The sequence below is a fragment of the Podarcis gaigeae genome (genome assembly GCF_964106915.1).
Source record: "Podarcis gaigeae genome assembly, chromosome: 1".
Taxonomy (NCBI): Eukaryota; Metazoa; Chordata; class Lepidosauria; order Squamata; family Lacertidae; genus Podarcis; species Podarcis gaigeae.
This window is the reverse complement of record NC_139678.1, coordinates 27,903,199-27,923,750: the sequence shown is the minus strand read 5'-3', so window position 1 is coordinate 27,923,750 and position 20,552 is coordinate 27,903,199. Positions and strand designations below refer to the sequence as shown.

Below are 20,552 nucleotides of genomic sequence, written 5' to 3'. Positions count from 1 at the left end.
TTTTTAAGACAAGAGACCAGAAGACACTGACATGGCAGACTTAGTTGCCAACTTGGTTTCCAAGTGTGGGCACACCCACCAATTTATCTGCACACAGACCATCATGTGTGATGACTGTACATAACTACAGCAAGTTATGTGCATGCATGGTGTAAATGATAGGGCCTCGCCCTACAAAAGTCCCCCCAGCCAGAGAAGGATCAGCATTGCATCTGTTGCTTTGAGATGGTGTCACTCATTGTCATCTACCAGGTCCTTGGACACAAACACCTCTCAGAAGTGGATGAGAAGTAGAACTTTTGAACCATGTGCACCATTAAGGTTAGGTTAACCAAAATGCTGGGCCCTGGCCCATACAGCTATGTAATCAATAAATGTCACAGATTGATGGGCTGGGGCACTACCTTTTGAGTGACCTAAAATGGTGGGCAGCCATGTGGATGAGAGCTGCTGAAGAGCATCTTGGGGCCCAGCAGTAAATGCAGTGAATGGTGAGGAGCCCTTCAAAACCTCTGGGGCCCTCGACTAGTGTCTGCCCAGGCTGAGTGCTGATGCTAGGTCTATGCAGGGCCATCACACATGATAATCTACACGTGTACAACACATAAAGGCCTTTTGTGAAGGGGAAAAGGCCCTCAGCAAGTCCAAAACCTGTGAGATATCTGAGATACTTGAGAGATCCAGATCTCTGAAATAGTGTCTAGTCCATTTAGAGAGACACAATGACTCTCCCTCCCTCCCCCCCCCCACCTCTGGGAGAGGCAGCAAACCAACTGAGGAAGAGATATGTTGTACAAGCTGTTCCTTCAGCCAGGTACACCATGTTCTCTTAAGTGTTGTTCTGCAAAGTTTTAATACAGAATTGAGAAATACAGAGTACCCATGTTCAGTTCTGGGAAAAGTGTAGGGTGCAGTTTGCTGAAGGAAAGAATGATTCCTGCCATTGTGGCATATGCCTTAAGCTCGTCAAGTGAGGGGGTCCCTGCATTGTATGTCAGTGCTGTTAAGAGGTTTGGCGGGTGCCAGTCAGTGGGGTTGTTGAGAGTTTGGGGCAAAAGTCCAGCAACCCACCCAGCAAGAGGGTCCCAAAGAGAGCATTTTAGAGCATTTCCATCTAAAGATGAGTTCCCCATAAGACTATTAAGTCCAGAGTCTAAAACGATCTAACTGCTCCACTGGCAGTGATGAGATACTGAGCATTTTTCCTAGTTGTATCCTTCCTCTAAGTGCTTTTCCTGTGGAAGCCCATTTGACTTTGTTGATCCTGTCTTTTAGAAGGCAACTAAATTATATTATTTAAATACCCTTTCTGGAAGGCGAGCTTGGATCAATGGGGAGTTCTATCCAATCTTTTTCCTGGACTATTTGTTTTATATTAGAATTGTATCATTTGCAAAAACAAAAACAAAAAAACCCCACCACACTGCTTTGAGAGCTCATGGGGCTTATGATATGGCTTACATTTTATATATATATATATATAAAAACATTGAGATCCCGCTCTGTTCCAGTAACAAGAAGCCGAAAGCACCAGCCTGAAGATGACGAGTGAGACCTCGTCGAAACGTCGCCTAGACACCCCAACTTTTACACGGGAAGACACCCGAGGACACCAAAACCTGCATATATATATATATATATATATATACATACACACACACACATATATATATATATATTTATATATATATATTGGTGGGTTTTTCTTTTTTTAAGGAAACTTTTCACTTAGGAACAGAGTTGATCTCAACAGAAATCACATTGATCTTACACCTCCCAACCAATTTCTACAAAATTTCTCTCTGCCTCCCTTGCGGTGGGCCTCAGTTGCCCGCTTGTCATATAGTGCTTACGTATTACTCCTACTGGCCTCTGCAACATTTGGGTGACTTTGCATCAGAACTCTGTTCAGAAGGGCAGCCGCAGATGGGACAACTGGCAAGCACCATCAGCACACTGGAAGCTCCAAGGCCAACAGTGACATGCTCCCTCCAGTAGAGGTCAGACGTGACACTGAAAGCGGGTGTGAATAGGAGGCCAGCAGAGAGGATTATTCATGTGCCTTTGGGAAAGGGACTTGCTCACCCTGTGATAATCTCAGGAAGGAACAACCAAGAGGCTTTGGGGCCCTTCTTATTATTACATCGCTCCTATCTTCTTCTCGCTGAACAAGACCTTGCAGTTGTGCTCCGAGGCCTTTGCAAAACCAGTCTATTCAAGATGAAGATTGTCTGGCTTATCTTATTGGCCCCAGGGAGCCCCTGCAACAATGTCACCAGTTTCACTTGTATGCCATGTCTTGGTTGAACTTCCATGTGCCTGTGAACAGCCTGACAGATATGCACAACACTCTTAAAATCAGACACTTAGGTGAACTGAATTGTTCTGAGTCCATGGATAAACTGACTACATGGTGAGAGTATAAGCTTGTCAGATTTCTTGTGCATGTCAGCCCAGCTCCTGTGCATTTAACAACAGTATGGCACAGCAATAAAGTAAATAAAATAAAATTAGCAAGTGAAGCTTCCCTACCAAATTTCTAGGTGACAGGCTGCTGTTAAAAGCAGAGCAGCAGGGCTATTAAAAAGATAGCAACTAGCAACAATAGCAAGCAGGGTGGACTTCATCATCTAGTTATTTCAGATGAATGAGAGAAACGCTAATGTGTGGGGGGGGTGCAGTCATGGCAATCCTAACCTGGCTGAGTGGATCACCAAGAGCACATTACATCAGTATGGTGTAGTGGTTAAGAGCGGTAGTCTCGTAATCTGGGGAACCGGGTTCGCGTCTCCGCTCCTCCACATGCAGCTGCTGGGTGACCTTGGGCCAGTCACACTTCTTTGAAGTCTCTCAGCCCTACTCACCTTACAGAGTGTTTGTTGTGGGGGAGGAAGGGAAAGGAGAATGTGAGCTGCTTTGAGACTCCTTAAAGGGAGTGAAAGGCAGGATATCAAATCCAAACTCTTCTTCTTCTACATCATGTTACTTGGGTTTAATTAGAATATAGCTTTTATGTATAAAACCTTAAATGATTGGACACTAGTGTTGCCATTTCCCTCCACCCCCACTGCCTTTTACCTCTATTTGGGACATGCAAAAATGCAGTGCCAGGTTTTTCCCCCAGCAAGGAGATAACAGTGATGGGGAGATTCTGCAGACGTTGAATTTCTGCCTATTTGGAGGAAATGTTTCAGGAGAGGAAAAATCCACCTTGAGTTTGACAAACCTTGAAGCCAACCTTCTCCTCCCTTACATCCATCCTCAAATCTTTAAACTTAGCCAAGGTCTTATTGGCCAATGTGTCAAACAAATTGTGAAAGTATTAAGAGGTGTCCTCAGCAGTTGGCTGTCCTACAGTTGAAGAACTCTGTTTCCCAGGAGACATTTTCTGGAAGCATGGTCATGTTTGGACTATCTTTTAATAGCAAGGGTTAAGTAGATATGCAACCATTTCAAATCAATTTAGTGCTTCAGTCTCTCTCGTGGGAATTTTATTTACTGGTTTTGGAGCAATGTTGTTTTAGTGTTGCTACCCAACCAGAGACTTCAGGATGGTGCAGGTTAAAAACTCAAATAAACAAGTGAACACACAGGAGTCTAAGATACTGCTGGAGTTCAAATATACAGGTGCCTATGGTATTGTCAAAGATCATGTAATGGAATTTGTTCATCTGTGTTTCCTTGATACCTTTGGCGAGGAACAGAGAATTGCAAATAGGCTGCCTAATGCCAATCATTAGCATACCGCTGATGTTTCTTGGGATCGACCCAGACAATTACTCACCTCAAGCATTTGGCATAATTTTCCCTTAAGGAAACATTGATCAACTCCACTGCAATTCACATACATGTGCCGAAACAACACTTAGCTGGAGCAATTCTCAGCACATGCTGGAGGCTGTTGATGTCTTCTTAGCGCTTAGGCAAAACCCTGCCAGTATCCATTAAGAACACACACCTATAGCGTGTTGTCAACCATTTTTTGTGGACTGCAAAGCCGCACTCCTGCACCAGCTCTGTAGGGTAAAAGGTAAAGGTAAAGGGACTCCTGACCGTTAGGTCCAGTCGTGGACGACTCTGGGGTTGCGGCTCTCATCTCGCTTTACTGGCCGAGGGAGCCAGCGTACAGCTTCCAGGTCATGTGGCCAGCATGACTGAGCTGCTTCTGGCAAACCAGAGCAGTGCACAGAAACAGCGTTTACCTTCCCGCTGGAGTGGTACCTATTTATCTACTTGCACTTTGACGTGCTTTCGAACTGCTAGTTGGCAGGAGAAGGGACTCAGCAACGGGAGCTCACCCCGTTGTGGGGATTCAAACTGCCGACCTTCTGATCGGCAAGTCCTAGGCTCTGTGTTTTAGACCACAGAGCCACCCGCATCCCTGTAGGGTACCTCACCATCAATGGATGAACCATCCCACTTCTCTCTTCTTGCCACCACCCGATTATAGGAGCAGGAGGATTGCTAGCTGAAATCATGCCTATTCATTTCAGCCCATCAGTCCTCCTAATCTCCCAGGCACTTTGGAGCAATAGCATAGCTCACAAGGTCTAAGTAAGGTGGGGGGGATAAACAGCCCCAAACTACAATTAAACAGCCTATTTAAGTGAAGTGCTAAAGAAAAAAAAGAAAGTGAGAGAGAACAGTGAGTAGGCACTATCAAAAAGGGAAGGAAAAAAAACACTAGGCCAGAATGTTGACCTCTGTAACCGTATACAAGGCAATCTAACAGCAAAAGTTACTCTTATGGTTCTCTCTAACATTGGCTGCCTCGGAGTTGGTTGTAGGATAAGGGACAAAGGAATACAGTATCCATAATCTTTTGTGTGAAGATCACTTTGAGGGACAGGCCTCTGGGTCAGCCAGTTGCAAGGAGAAAAAGCTTCAGGGAAGTGAGCTTAATACTTTGGGAGAGGGGGAACTGTCAAAATGTTAACTACTGTCAAAGTTCTCCAGCTTCCTAGCTACAAGGCAAGTTTTCCTCAGTTTGTTTATTTGAGGGGAGATGTGACCTCTCCACTTGGACATGATGGAGAAGTAGAGAATTTGGCTATCTTGAAGGGAAATGCCCGGGCAAGGCAGATTTTCATTACAATTTTCACATCTGATTCATGTGGACTCTTGGCTTGTTTGAGGGAGATATTTTGGCAGGTCACCTTATCCAGTCACTGAGACATTAGTTACACAATTTAAGTTGCACTCTCCAATTCCCATGAGCCCCGACCAACCTGGCTGAGGGTCAAGGATGATGGGAATTGTAGTCCAGGAACAACTAACCTGGAGGACACCAGGTTAGCCACCCCTGTCCTAAATAATCTGCTTCTGTTGTTCTGTAACTTTTTACATGTACTGAGATTCTGCCAAGGAAGTATTGCTTCTATGGGCCTCTTCTATGGACATAAGCAACATCATCATGGGAAAGACCTTCCCCATGTGTTTCATACACACAGTAAGTATGAATCTTTAGTTCTATAACAGGAAGATGTGAGCAGCAGGAGCCTTGCAGGCAACTGAATCATGGGAACATGTTCATGCCGTCTCTGTTTAGAAGGACTGTAGTTCAATGACACATGTGCTGCATGCAGAAGGTCCCAGGCTCAGTCCCTGGCATCTGCAACTAAAAGGGATGAGTTAATGGGTGACGGTGAATACCAGTCCAAGATCCTGGAGAGCCAGAGGAAGCCAGTGATCAGGAACTTGTGGTCCTCCAGAGGTTTTTGAACTACAACTTTCACCACCCCAAACTACCAATAGTCTGGGACAATGGGAGCTGTACTTCAGCAACAGCCAGAGGCCCATAGGTTTCTCATCCCTGGAGTAGATAATTCTGGCCTGAGGATTTGCAGATAGACTGGACAGATATAAGGCATCTTCCTAGAATCCCAGTCCCAACCATCTCATATTTAGAGTTGGGAAAACAATTGTCAGGGGCTGCTTGCCTGACGAAAGCAAGCTGGTAGCCAAGATAGGAGCAATTGCTGCAGAAAGGCAATCTGAAGGCTACTCAGGACATGAGCAATACTTAGAATGAGGAACCAGGCTACAGCCAGAGACTTTATAGCATCAAGTGGAACCAATGGGCTCTTTCTCTCGCACAGCTCCAGCAAAGCAGGCAGCCGCAATACCACCCTTTGACCACCTACAGTAGTGGAACTGAAGCACAGAAGAGAAAGACCAGCAGATCCTCCTCTCTTTCTGTCAGACCACCTGTGCAAAGAGTAAGGCACCTACATCCCTCTGCCAGGGGACTCAGCTATACAGCTGCAAATAAAACGTTCTGAATGTGTTGTAAAGTGCAATATACAATTGTGAGCTATAGCAAATTCAATGCATTTTTCAAAATGATTTTTTTTAAAGCATTTTGAACGTTTTTTTAACATGTGTGTAGATTCCACCAGAGTCTCTGGTTTGAGATTTGCAGCATCTTGCCAAATATGTGTTTGGCACAGGGCTAGAAAAAGCAGCCTCTAGCACTAGTGCTCATTCAGCCAAAAGAACAACCCTAGAAAAACAGAAGAAGAGGAGTCCTGCTGGATCAGACCAAAGGCCCATCTAGTCCAACCTTCTTTTTCCCACAGTGACCAACCAGTTGCCTTGGGGGAACCCACTGGGAAGATAGGAGCACAGCAGCCCTCTCCTGCTGTTGTTCCACAGCAACTGATGAAAGCTCTGTACAGAAGGAACAAGGGGAAAGGGGCGGGGTTGAGATGCTTTTTCAGGCGACATCTTATTCTGGAGAATCTTAGCTGTGAAACTGTATGCTGTCACTTTTTCAGATAAACCACATTATTCTACAAGAAAGGGTGGAGCATATGAAGAACGATTGTACTTCAGTGCTGTCTTAGCTTCATTGAATCATAGATTTGGAAAGGACACTGAGGACCATATAGTCCAACACCCTGCAATGCAGGAATATGCAGCTGTCCCATATGGGGATCGCACCTGCAACCTTAGCATATTTATTTATTTATTTATTTATACATACCCCGCCCATCTGGCTTGGTTTCCCCAGCCACTCTGGGCAGCTCCCAACAAAATATTAAAAATACAATAAAACGTCAAACATTAAAAACTTCCCCAAACAGGGCTGCCTTCAGATGTCTTCTATAAGTCAGATAGTTGTTTATTTCCTTGACATCTGATGGGTAGGTGTTCTACAGGGCGGGTGCCACTACTGAGAAGGCCCTCCGTCTGGTTCCCTGTAACCTCACTTCTTGCAGTGAGGGAACCGCCAGAAGGACCTCAGAGCTGGACCTCAGTGTCCGGGCTGAACGATGGGGGTGGAGACGCTTCTTCAGGTATACTGGGTTGAGGCCATGTAGGGCTTTAAAGGTCAGCACCAACACTTTGAATTGTGCTTGGAAACGTACTGGGAGCCAATGTAGATCTTTCAGAACAGGTGTTATATGGTGTATTATCAGCACCATGCTCATAACTGTTGCTGTCCGTCTTCAGTGGGTTTTATGAAAGCTAGCTCTTTCCACGATTGCTACGTTCTCCCATCGAGAAAGCAAAAGAAACTAACCTGCAAGTGTTAGTGGCAGATGAGAGACTGCAAAACTCCCTGCATCGCTCTCAGTGATGATCCTCAGCGATACGTGCAAAAGAACCACGTTTCTCCCGGGAAGTAATCAAGTGAACAAACCTGGCAATGAAACATACCTGGATGAGTCAGACCTGATTTTGGAACAAAAACTAACCACCTTGCCTGCCCAACCCAATACAAAAAAGCAGTTTCTCTGAAGAGAAAGATGAAGAAACAGGAAGGTTGGTTCATAATTATTGATGGGAAACATTCCTGAGATAAAATCAAGAATGCAACAAAATCCAAGGCATATGTTGAAAGAAGTGGTTAAAAATTCATCAGGCAACCCCTATTGGCTGGATGTGCTCTAAATGCTGAAGGGAAGAGGGCTGAATATATTATCCCTCATGTGTCCTGTTGGCCTCTTGCAGCCTTCATTTAAGACAATCACATTCCATAGAAGCTGAAGAGCTCCGAGTGTTAATATTTGTGACGCTGAATTGTATCCAAATAAGATATGCTCAAGAGTAGGGCCATTGAAATTAAAAGACTTAATTTAGCCATGACCATTATATTTAATAGGTCTACTGTGAGTAGGAATAGCATTGGCTACATCTTGGAACAGGTTGAGTATGGTAGCTCAGAGACGATAGGTAGCCGAGCTCCCAACATCTACCACAATGGAAGGCAACACTCTTGTCAATATTACCTACTTCCCAATTCAATTACCAAAGCCCTCAGGCATTCAGATGAGGCAAAGTATGTTGCCTGTTGAAATATATATGGTTATGTTTTCTATATAGTATAGATGGGAAATCTATGGCTGTGGGGCCGCTTGCAGAACGAGAAGCCCACAATTCTTCCATTCCCATTTGTTCCTGTTTCTTTCCTCCTTTCTCTTTCCACCCTCCCCACCTTTCTATACATATGTTGCTTAAAAAACACTCCTTTTTTGTTTTTAAACATTTTTCCTAGTTGTATGGCTTGGATAAAAGAAGCCTCCACACACACACCCCAGATGTCTTAGAACAACACATATAATTCTGCCTTGTGTATGTATGCGTGCATACATGTTAAAATCTGAAAGGAATTACTTCACCTGCTTTCAAGAAGAGTAGCCATATTAGCCTGTTGTAATAAAAAAGAAATTCTGGGTTCAGTCCCTGGTATTTTCAGGATATATCTGAAACCTTGGAGAGACACTGCCAATCCGTGTCGACAGTACTGAGCTAGATGGAGATCAGACTCGGCATATGCTAGCTTCCTGCACGCCTTACTTTACATGTAGTTAGGCCCTAAATGTGAGCAAGCATGACCTTGAAGAAAGATTCTTACTTCACTGTGTATCTTTTCTTTTCCTCAAACATATTTAAATGTTTAGAGTTGAACAAGTCTCTTGCCAGATAACAAAAACGTGTGTACGTGTGTGCGTGTGTGCGTACACACACACACACACACACACACACACACACACACACACAATGGATGAATAAATGAGCTGCCCTTCAGGCAAAGTAAAATAATTGTATAGACAATATGAGCAGCTTGTTGAGAGCTTCTGCTTGACAGTTCCTATCAATAATCAAAATGAGCAAACCCTCAAGAACGTTTGTTTTCCTTTTCTGCTAGTGAGGTCCGACCAACATGTTTGCTTTACATCTCCTTACCCAACTAGTATTACACATTCCCTCAAAGAAAAGCCTCTGCCCTTTAGTGGAATAATTATTATTATTTGATTCTGGTAAAGGACGTTGCTGGCTACTTTTTATTTTTATTTTTAAATGGAATGAGGAAGGCTATTCTGTGGTGCACTCAGAAGCAGGCCAAGAGTTGAGGCTCCCAAGTCCCTTGGCTTCATCTGCACAGAAGGAGGTGCTAGAAGGCCAAGGAAGTAGAACAGATTCCATTACTTCAGACATCCCCCTACGTTAAAAAAACACAAACCCTGTTCCCCTGCAGATAGAAAGCCAGCACACTCTTGCTCTCTCCCAGGCTTGGTTTTTTACTTGCAGAGGGTTTTCTTATTGGGGAGCTTTAAAAATGGTAGCTTCCACCTTCAAGACTAAAAAATTGTTGTCTATTCTACCAGTTTACCTGATTCCTTTTCCATTCCGCTACAAGTTGACACCCAGCCTCGGTTTCTTTAGATAGCCTTCCCAACCTTGGTGCTCTCCATATTTTTGGACTACAACTCCCATCAGCCTCAGCAATGTGCTGGATGAGGCTGATGGGAGTTGTAGTGCCTTAGGATATAGTTTCTTATTTTAACTATTAGTTACTTCCAAGTAAAATCACTATTACATTTACATCCAATACAGTGGTACCTCAGGTTAAGTACTTAATTCATTCCGGAGGTCTGTTCTTAACCTGAAACTGTTCTTAACCTGAAGCACCACTTTAGCTAATGGGGCCTCCTGCTGCTGGAGCACGATTTCTGCTCTCATCCTGAAGCAAAGTTCTTAACCTGAGGTAATATTTCTGGGTTAGCAGAGTCTGTAACCTGAAGCATATGTAACCTGAAGCGTATGTAACCCGAGGTACCACTGTAAATTGGTCTGTCAATTGCTTCAGACCTTCCAAGTGTCCCTACCCTATTTTCCAGGGACAACCCTGATTTAGAGAAGCCGTCCCAGTTTCTGATATGATCCTGGAATGTCCCGCTTTTCCTTAGGATGTCTCCATTTTCATTGAATAAATGTTGGAGGGTATGGAGTTATCTGACTCCAAACCTGTCTGAAGGCAATCCTCCATAGGGAAGTTTTTTAAAATGTTTAATGTTGTTGTTTTTTAATATGTTGGAAGCTGTCCAGAGTGACTGGGGCAACCCAGTAAGATGTGTGGAGTATAAATAGTAAAATTATCATTATGGACTGGGACGTCCCTATTTTCATTGGAGAAATGTTGGAGGGTATGATGCTTCTGTCTGGCTACAAACGCAGGCTTGAGACCAACAGCACAGAATCCTTGAGAGAGCCCTAGACTAAAAAACAAAACACCTTTCTTGAGGCAGAGAGCATAAAATATTCCTGGCCATTACTACTTGGGACTGCAGGTAGTGAATGTTCTCCCATCTATTAAAATCAAACCAGCAGACCTCCCTGCACATACATTGAAAACTTGGAAAGTCAGAAAGTCAGAAAGAAGTCAAGTGCACAACTGTAGCCTTCTTCCTGATACCCTAGTTTGCTATGAGTGGGGATTTCCCCCCACCCTTTATTGCTGGGAATTTGACTGTGCATTTTCTCCTCTTGCAGCTTGAAGTGGTACATGTCAAGGCACGTTTTGTCATGTGGAGAACTGTTTGCGTACATTCCTTTGGTTTTCAATTGTTGTGCCCTGGTGGAACGGCATGCCTGGCCAATTGTCTTACCATCATTTTCTCTTTCTGCACACTTTTATGAGAAAACATGAGGAAAGACGAAGAAATTGCATAGAAATGGGGGGGACGATTACACAATAATAATAAAAATAAAAAGCCGTAGTATGAAGCACTATTATCCTCCCATCAGTGTGTGTACCAGGGCAGCATAAAAAGAAATCTTCACCTCTGGTATGGATGGTAGGTGGGATGGGTGACTGCATAGACAACCACTTGCAATGGGAATTGCACCAGCAGTTGGTCCTTCTAGGAGGCTGACCATCATTCTCTGTGTGTGTGCGCGTGTGCGTGTGTGTGTGTGCGCGTGTGCGTGTGTGTGTGTGCGTGTGTGTGTAATAAGGAGCTTAAGTCAAAATTAAACCATCATGTCACAAGTTTTCTGCATTGTAGGGGGTTGGACTAGATAATGCTTGTGGTCCCTTCCAAGTCTATGATTCTATGCTTGCTGTGATTGTGGCACCTTCATCTTAGATCTTCATTTGAGGCTCTTCCAACAAGAAATACTCCAAGGAGTACACTAGACCTTCCACTTAGGCATCTGAACCAATGCTAACTGCTGGAAAATCAGAGCACTACAGGCTAATTTCTCCCACCTCTTTTGGGACTATGTTGCCATTGCATATTTCTGGAAAGAAGAATTAACAAGAAGAATTAATATGATCTTAAACCAATCCTATCATATTCCATTTCTCCATGCTGCTATAAAACACCTAATTTTAAAATGGGACATGTCTACCCAGTAGAGAGCCTGGGTTCACAGAGCACCCTCCTAGTCAAACACAGATTTCCCCAATCAGGTGTCCTCCAGATGCTGTTGGATTCCCATGGCCCTTGGCAATGCTGAATGAGGCTGATGGGAGTTGGAGAAAACAGAAAAGCCTCTAGATTCCTCATGACGACCAATGGGTAAAAAACCTCTTAGGCCTCACAGCTTATGAACAAATAAGTAAAGGTAAAGGGACCCCTGACCATTAGGTCCAGTCGTGACCGACTCTGGGGTTGTGGCGCTCATCTCACTTTATTGGCCGAGGGAGCCAGCGTACAGCTTCCGGGTCATGTGGCCAGCATGACTAAGCCGCTTCTAGCGAACCAGAGCAGCGCACGGAAAAACCGTTTACCTTCCCGCCGGAGCAATACCTATTTATCTACTTGCACTTTGACGTGCTTTCAAACTACTAGGTTGGCAGGAGCAGGGACCAAGCAACAGGAGCTCACCCCGTCATGGGGATTTGAACCACCAACCTTCTGATCGGCAAGTCCTAGGCTCTGTGGTTTAACCCACAGCGCCACCCGCGTCCCTCTTATGAACAAATACTTTACATGGAAAGAGGGGTGAGAGAAATCGCATTACATTTGGCTGAATTTCTTAGAAATCTGGGTGGACTAAAAAGATGGGTATCTCCCTCTGGTACCTCCCATCATGAACTATACCATGTTTTGCTTTTCTTTTTCTTTCTTTTTTTCTTCCCACTATTGTTCCTTTATAACCATTCTTCTTTTTTCTATACAGTATATATTACCAAATCTCCCATGTCACCAAAAATATAAATGAGAAAGGCAGGAGGTCTTTTATTGTAAAAATCTCAAACAAAAATCTATAAACAATTTTTAAAAGGCTTTCATTAGGGATATCACAAAACCCATAGATTTTGTATGCGTAAAGAAGTCTATGTTACAGATAAATATCCTAAACAGGCAGCAAATATTATTGTCATATTTTTTTTCAGTGGAAAGTGTTCATTTAATCATAGAAGCTTCCTGCTCCATTAACAAGTAACGTCAAAAACAGCCCTCAGAATGTCAAGCACCATTAACCTGTGGTAGCAAATATTCTTAAATGAAATTATTATGATGTGGGTTTCACTAATTAATATCACTCCAGTTACATAGTTTAATGATGGGAATGCATTACTGTTAAGTTGTCTAGGCAGCAAGCCATTATTTCCCAGTGCCCAGACTCTGTACATCTTGCTAAAGTTCTCTAAAATCACCTGAATGCAATCTCAGGATGGTGGAAAAAAGCACAGCATTTGAAAGAATGAATGCTGTATTCACTTACAAAACAAACAAAAAGCTTTGGAGTCTGGATTATTGGTTCTTTAACCAGGCTGGGGAGAATCCATCAGTAATACAGCTAGTGGTAGCCCAGTTTTGGTGTTAACTGTAACCCTGAGATGTCTGCAAACATGACATGAAGGCTGGCAACATGACCCTTGCCATGTGGAAGTCCCTTCCAGACGACCGTAGTGCCTGGCAACAGGAAGTCAAGTTGTGTATCTGTAGCAGTGACCAGAGGAGGAATGACCACTGGGAGGAGCGCAGAGAAGAAATGCCATGGTTCATCTGCAGCAGCACAATCAGATGCCTTCTTCTGCCCCAGCTACAACGAAACATGTCTCTCCCACATCAGTCTCTATAGCCACAGCAGGTGCTGCAACCAGCCAATAGTTTGACCTCACCCCCAAAGGCGTCAATTGTCTCCCGAGACAGACGGATGCCAACTCAACATATAATTTGAGTTCAAAGCTGATGTTTTCCTACCTGGTCAGAGATCCCATTGTTCTCTGTTTATCTTCTTCCTAAAGTTTGCCTTAAAATGTCTAACATTTCAATACATTTTGAGGCTCAAAGGTGTGTAAGTCAAGATGAGACTCAATGGTTTAGCACCTGGTTATGATTCAGGAGTTAAGTACACTAACTCACGCAAAATATAACCTTAGAGTTATACTTTAAAAAACAAACAAACCAACAACTATAAGGGGCTCTATTTTTATACCAAAAAAGAGAGAGTTAAAATTGGTGCAGATACTCCACAAAATTGGATCTGTTTAGTAATGTCAACACAAATAGCCCCAATTCAGCAAGGAAGCATCTTTACCACATGTCTAAATTTAAGTCTGGGAATCATCTCAGTGGCGGCGGCAGAGTTTGCTTAGCAGTGAACTCACTTGCGGCGCCCAAAGAGAAATAAAATATCACCAGCATCACCATTACTCCTTTGCAGTGGTTTATTTTATTTATTTATTTTTTAAAAAAACAGATTTTAGAAAGGCAGAATGATATTTTTGCATTGTTTGGGCACCGAAGGGCTAAATGTTCAGCCTCATTAAACTTTATGAGAGAACTAGAGAAAGTAGCAACGGACTTAATAATAATAATTATGTTGCACTGTTCCACTCTGAAGTGGCATACCAATATGAAATCATCTGTGTCAAAGAAAGAGGCCTTGAAGTTTTAAAAGGCCCATTGAATTTAGTGGAAATGCTGCCCCTGTTGCTTTCTGAGCTGTTTGCAAAGAGCCGCCATTAAAGGTAAAGGTAAAGGTACCCCTGCCCGTACAGGCCAGTCTTGACAGACTCTGGGGTTGTGCGCCCATCTCACTCAAGAGGCCAGGGGCCAGCGCTGTCCGGAGACACTTCCGGGTCACGTGGCCAGCGGGCATCGCTGCTCTGGCGAGCCAGAGCCGCACACGGAAACGCCGTTTACCTTCCCGCTGGTAAGCGGTCCCTATTTATCTACTTGCACCCGGAGGTGCTTTCGAACTGCTAGGTTGGCAGGCGCTGGGACCGAGCAGCGGGAGCGCACCCCGCCGCAGGGATTCAAACCGCCGACCTTTCGATCGGCATGTCCTAGGCGCTGAGGCTTTAACCCACAGCGCCACCTGCGTCCCACTAAGAGCCGCCATTAGAATTGCTTAAAGGCTAACCGTGATGCACACAAAGAGATAAGCTGTATAATTATAAAGGAAAACGTATGAGCTGGAAACCTGAAAATGCTCCTTTAGAATCAATCTTACCCAGTATAATAGGGCAAGATGGTCTGAAGGATGTAGCCTTAATTCCCATGCAGCGTCTGTTAGCATTAAGGGGAATTTAGTCCTTGAAACTGACTATGACATATATTCTGTTCTCATTGATTTGCGTGTATTTGTTAAGAAACAAAAACAGTATATTGAAGAAAATAAGGAAAATGTTTTAATTAAATGAAAAAGCTGGACACCGATTGAAGTATTTATTATGATTGTGTTTATAGTTATTTATTTATAATATTTATATACCTGTTGGCATTTATAGGATGTTGTTAAGCCACACCTTCATGGCTGGTGCGCATTAAGCTGCCTCAACTCATTTATCTGTTAATAAGTGTAAGATATACCTCTGATCTATTATACATTTTTATATTGATTAACTTGAGGGGCCTGAATTGGCAGGTGGATTATTTGCTCATGAAAAATAATGGCTGATGGCTCATGTTGTAGAAGGTGCTTGCTTCAACTGTGAACTGAAATCACCCTTCCTAGAAAAGATCTGATTTCAAAAGGTTTTTTTCTTGAGAAAATGGACTCTTAACAGTGGCCAAGCACAACAGGAAGCTGACCTTAAACTGAGTCAGACCATCTGTTCCTTTAGCTCCGAATTGTCTAAAATGGCTGATAGCAAATCTCTAGGGTTGGTCTCTCCCCCAGTTACAAACCTGCCCTGTAAAAGGTAAAGGTAAAGGACCCCTGGATGGTTAAGTCTAGTCAAAGGCAACTATAGGGTGTGGTGCTCATCTTGCTTTTCAGGCCGAGGGAGCCGTCATTTGTCCACAGACAGCTTTCCGGGTCACATGGCCAGCATGACAGCTTCTGGCACAACGGAACACCATGACGGAAACCAGAGCACACAGAAACACCGTTTACCTTTCCACCACAGCGGTGCCTATTTATCTACTTGCACTGGACTTGAAAATGGAAAGCGTAATGCTGGTGGTCAACAAAAGAGGTTTAAAGACTGTCTCAAGGCAAATCTTAAAAAATGTAGTTTTTTCCAACTGACAACTGGGAGACACTGGCCTATGAGTGCTCCAGTTGGAGAATAGCCTTTACCAAACGTGTCATGGGCTTTGAAGACATTCAAACTCAGGATGCAAAGGAGAAACGTGCTAAGAGGAAGGCACACTTGGCAAATCCACACTGTGATCAACTCCCGTCCGGAAACCAATGTCCCCACTGTGGAAGGACGTGTGGATCCAGAATTGGCCTCCACAGTCACTTACGGACTCACTGTTAAAACCATGTTTATGGAAGACAATCTTACTCGGCTACAAGTGATCGCCGAAGAAGACAAGAAGAAGAAGAAGAGGAAGAAGAACTTGCACTGGCATGCTTTTGAACAGCTAGGTTGGCAGGAGCTGGAATAGAGCAACAGGAGCTCACCCCATTGCGGGGATTCAAACAGCCGACCTTCCGATTGGCAAGCCCAAGAGGCTCAGTGGTTTACACCACAGCGCCACCCACATCCCTGTATTCAATGTGTGTAATGAGGACCTGCATTTTTATATAGAATAGCAGCCTGAGGAGGGTGCTCTTTTGAATGTAGCAGTAGGAAGGCAGTGAAGCTTAACCCTTTCTGTACCAAGCACTGTTCTGCTCAAAATCCCCCACCACCACTCTCAGCAATGAGCAGGGAGATCTGCTTTTCATTTTTCTTTCAAACAATAAAATAAGATACCAAGACTTTGTTTCACAGCTTTGCACATAATGGTTAGTTTGCCCCCCATTCTCTGTCCTTTGGCAGGTCACCATCTGCCAGCTTCAGTTCCCCATCTATAAAATGGGACCAACAGTAACTCATCTCATGGAATTGCTTTGGGATTGAATACAATAAAGGCTGTGAACCACTTAGCAAAGACCGAACATGCTGTAAAAATGGTACAGAGTATACATGAGCTGTATGAATTGCCAGCTGGGGATAGTTAATTCCTGAGAGACATTCATTATAGGATATGTTACTGTGACCCGACCGTTTAACAAAAACATTTTCCATTTACATTAACACTTTAAAAAATTGACAGCAGCTGCTCTAATGGCACTGGCTTGCATTCCCTGCTGGTCTATGAAACAAAGCCAATGTACACTCTGCCTCCCCCCAGACAGGCAGCCCCCACAAGTGCTTTAAAATAGACAAACAAATGCCAGCCATTGTGCCTCTCACCTTTACTACTCTGTGTAATTCAGTAAAGGATGGCATACGTGTTGAACATGTGGACCTCAAGTTGCAGTCCTAAAAGACTTACCAGAGAATAGGTTTCATTGAAGACAGTGGGGATTGTAGGGATGGGAGAGACATTCAATTCAGTTAGCATTTAAAGGTGAACCACATCATTTGTACTTCCCAAAGCAAAGGGTGAAACACACCCATCCCTTGAATTTTGTACTTATCCGTGTGTTCACAAGTGTGTTCTCCAGCCAAGCAATGTATACAAAAATATGCATAATAAAGTGTACATAAAAATGCTTTTATCTATTAGAATAACACACAAAAGTGTGTGGTATTGGGGGGAAATTGGTTTGCAAAAATGTGTCTATTACGTTAGGCAAAAATTTGCACTAAAATGCTGAATATTTTTTCCTGAGGACTTTAAATGAATCAGAAACGGACGTGGAAATTCTGAAGAACTGAACTTAAGGTTGGGAAAATGAGAAAATGAAATTCAGGTATAGTCACCCAACCCCAGAGGCTTACTTTTGAACAAACCTGCATAGCGCCATGCTGTACGTTTGTTAACATTTGCTCAGTGGATACCTAGATAAGGGATTAATCAGGATTGGGGTAAAGGGAGATGCAAATAAATGGAAGAAACTAACAATGACCTTTTGAGAATCACCAAGCACACATTATCATTTATCAGCATTCATTATCATTTATCTAATTAGGCAGATAATAGATATTTCAAGTGCTTTTAACAAGGGGTAAACCTTAAGTGCATGTCTAAAAGAAGAAAGCCCTGCTGGGTTTCATAGCACCTACTGCTATGAAAAGAGAGGCTAGTACCGCAGCCTTAAGCACTTTTAGGTCCTCCTGATGGAAGAGTTAAAATGGGACCTGTCTTTTTTGCTTGTGTATCAGTGCTGCTATTAGTAGTAGATGAAGAAGTAGTATTAACAACAATAATTTTAAAAATGATAATTGAATTGAAAGGAAGTCAATGAATGGCTCCAAGCTTAATCATCAATCCAACACAAGATCTCCCTCCACCCTGCTCTGCTGGCTGTACCCATGAAGTGACGGCATAGGGTTGGCATATTTCCAGAAATTCTGGGATGTATGGCAACCTTAGATGACACCATCACTCTGCTGGCATGGAGCTCCAAATGAGCAGGTGGAAATTCCCAAAGTTGGGTCTTCAGAAAGCCCCCAAATGTTCTGGGGTGTTCTGAGGATGGAGCTGAGGATTAGACTGTGACTTCTCTGCTCCACCACACTTCACCTGCCCAGACAAGGTTTGGATGGTCCTGTAAGTCGTGCTTGGAGTAGACCCACTGAAATAAAAAGGGACTGAATCTCCCTTGATTTCAATGGGTCTGCTCTAAGGATGGCTAAGTTTGGATCTAACACTATTAGTTTAGCTAATAACCCCGAACATATATAAAATAAGTGTGAGTGCATTTTTATATTATTATTATTATTATTATTTAATATATAAAACAGTTAAAACAAGTGCATTTATGAAAACAATGTTTAAAAACCTATAGAGAGAGATGATAGATAGATAGATGATAGATAGATAGATAGATAGATAGATAGATAGATGATAGATAGATATAGATAGATAGATAGATTAGATAGATAGATAGATAGATAGATAGATAGATAGATAGATAGATGATAGATAGATAGATAGATAGATATGATAGATAGATAGATAGATAGATGATAGATAGATAGATAGATAGATGATGATAGAGATAGATAGATAGATAGATAGATAGATAGATAGATAGATAGATAGATATAGATAGATGATATATAGATATAGATATAGATATAGATATAGATATAGATATAGATATAGATATAGATATAGATAGATAGATGATAGATATAGATAGATAGATAGATAGATAGATAGAGATAGATGATAGATAGATAGATAGATGATAGATAGATATAGATAGATAAGATAGATAGATGATAGATAGATAGATAGATAGATAGATAGATAGATAGATAGATAGAGATAGATAGATAGATAGATAGATAGATAGATAGATAGATGATAGAGAGAGATAGATAGATGATAGATGATAGATAGATAGATAGATAGATAGATAGATAGATAGATAGATAGATGATAGATAGATGATAGATAGATAGATGATAGATGATAGATAGATGATAGATAGATAGATAGATAGATAGATAGATAGATGATAGATAGATAGATAGATAGATAGATAGATAGATAGATAGATAGATAGATGATAGGCTTAAAACAACAACATATACATAAGCTCAATCAGAGGCTGGATCTAGACACATCAAAAATGTGATTCAGTTAAACACACTGTAAACTTCATAAAGGGAAATCCTGTTGGCAAAAGACAAGACTCCACAGAGCATTGTATCACAGTGTTATAACTCATATAAAATGTTTTTTTCTTCACTAATGTAGCTGAGTCCCAAATCTGAAACAGATACCAACAGGGATACTGTAAATATTCTTTAAGGATTGTAGCTTTATTTATTTATTTATTTTGCAGAAACAAATGCTCTAAATTGGAGTAAAACTAGGCAGTCTCCAAGCAAGAAAACACTTGCTTTTTTTTAATTCTGTGGGATGGTAACTCTGAAGTGTATAAATATCCTATCTGCACAAGACAGAAAACAGAGTCTCTCTCTTGCTCTGCAAGATTATCCATCTCATTTGGGAGCAGAGTTCAGGATATCTAGGTTTTAAACTCCAGGTCCTGCGCTTTGTGAATATGGTCAAATCATATAATCCCTTGGTGTCTCCATCTGTAAGATGGAGATAATAAATTTCTGCACAACACAGGTTTGATTTCAGCCGGGCAGCTGGAGCCTATGAATTGACTGTATGTGCTGTAAGTGGTGTCAGCAAGTCCCATTCCTGGCTTGTGAATGAGGACTGGCTAGGTCTTGGCTGCTTGCAAAGAAACACCCATCCACTTTGTTACTCTTGTATTTAACAGATGCATACATAAGTGAGTTTCTCTGGCTTGTCCAGGACAGAAGAGAAAGATGGAAACCCATGCTATCCACATCCATGACCGAATGAGACAGCCATGAAAGCAGTGTGCTCATTGGCCAGATATTGCATACAAAAATGTGCATAGTAGGAGGAATTTGCATTAAAATGCTGATAATTTTGTATTTAAAAAAACCACAGTGGAAATGTAGAAAAACAAGAAAACAAAATCAGCACAGTATATCCCTACTAACCAATGAGCAAATTTGTTTGGGAGATATTATGGACACAGCCTGTTGTAATACTTTCTGTCGCTATCTCTCTTTTTATGGAAGGCAATGGCATTATTACTAGACAACAGTATGGGACTAGACAGCAGAATGAAATGGACCTGTGTGATTGCATCAGTCTTTGTAGTTTTTTGTCAGTGACAGGCCCAAAGGAGCAGCTCTGAAACGACGGCCTTTGCTTGGCAAAAGATAACGCTGACAAATCCAGGGAGAAAGTAAAATAAACCCATGAGAACTATTCTGAGCTTGCAATACAAACAGAATTGACCTTCCTAGTGTAATGCGCCCTGATGTCTTGCATGTTCATTTGGCACTGTTGTAGCTTGGCTTAGACCTCTCACAATGAACAGCCATAACCAGTTCAAGGCTTGATCAATGTCTGTGAAGC

At 42.4% G+C, this 20,552-nt stretch overlaps 1 long non-coding RNA gene across 1 annotated transcript in view; it reads right to left on the bottom strand.

Moving 5' to 3' along the window:
* Positions 1-6,321: 6,321 nt before the first annotated feature.
* Positions 6,322-20,552, bottom strand: part of LOC310845007 — a 28,162-nt gene continuing 13,931 nt past the window's right edge. The window contains exons 2-3 of the long non-coding RNA XR_014564422.1: positions 7,526-7,645; positions 6,322-6,669 (exon numbers count right to left, since the gene is read on the bottom strand). This is a non-coding gene — a long non-coding RNA (uncharacterized lncRNA). The remainder of the gene's footprint in view (positions 6,670-7,525; positions 7,646-20,552) is intronic.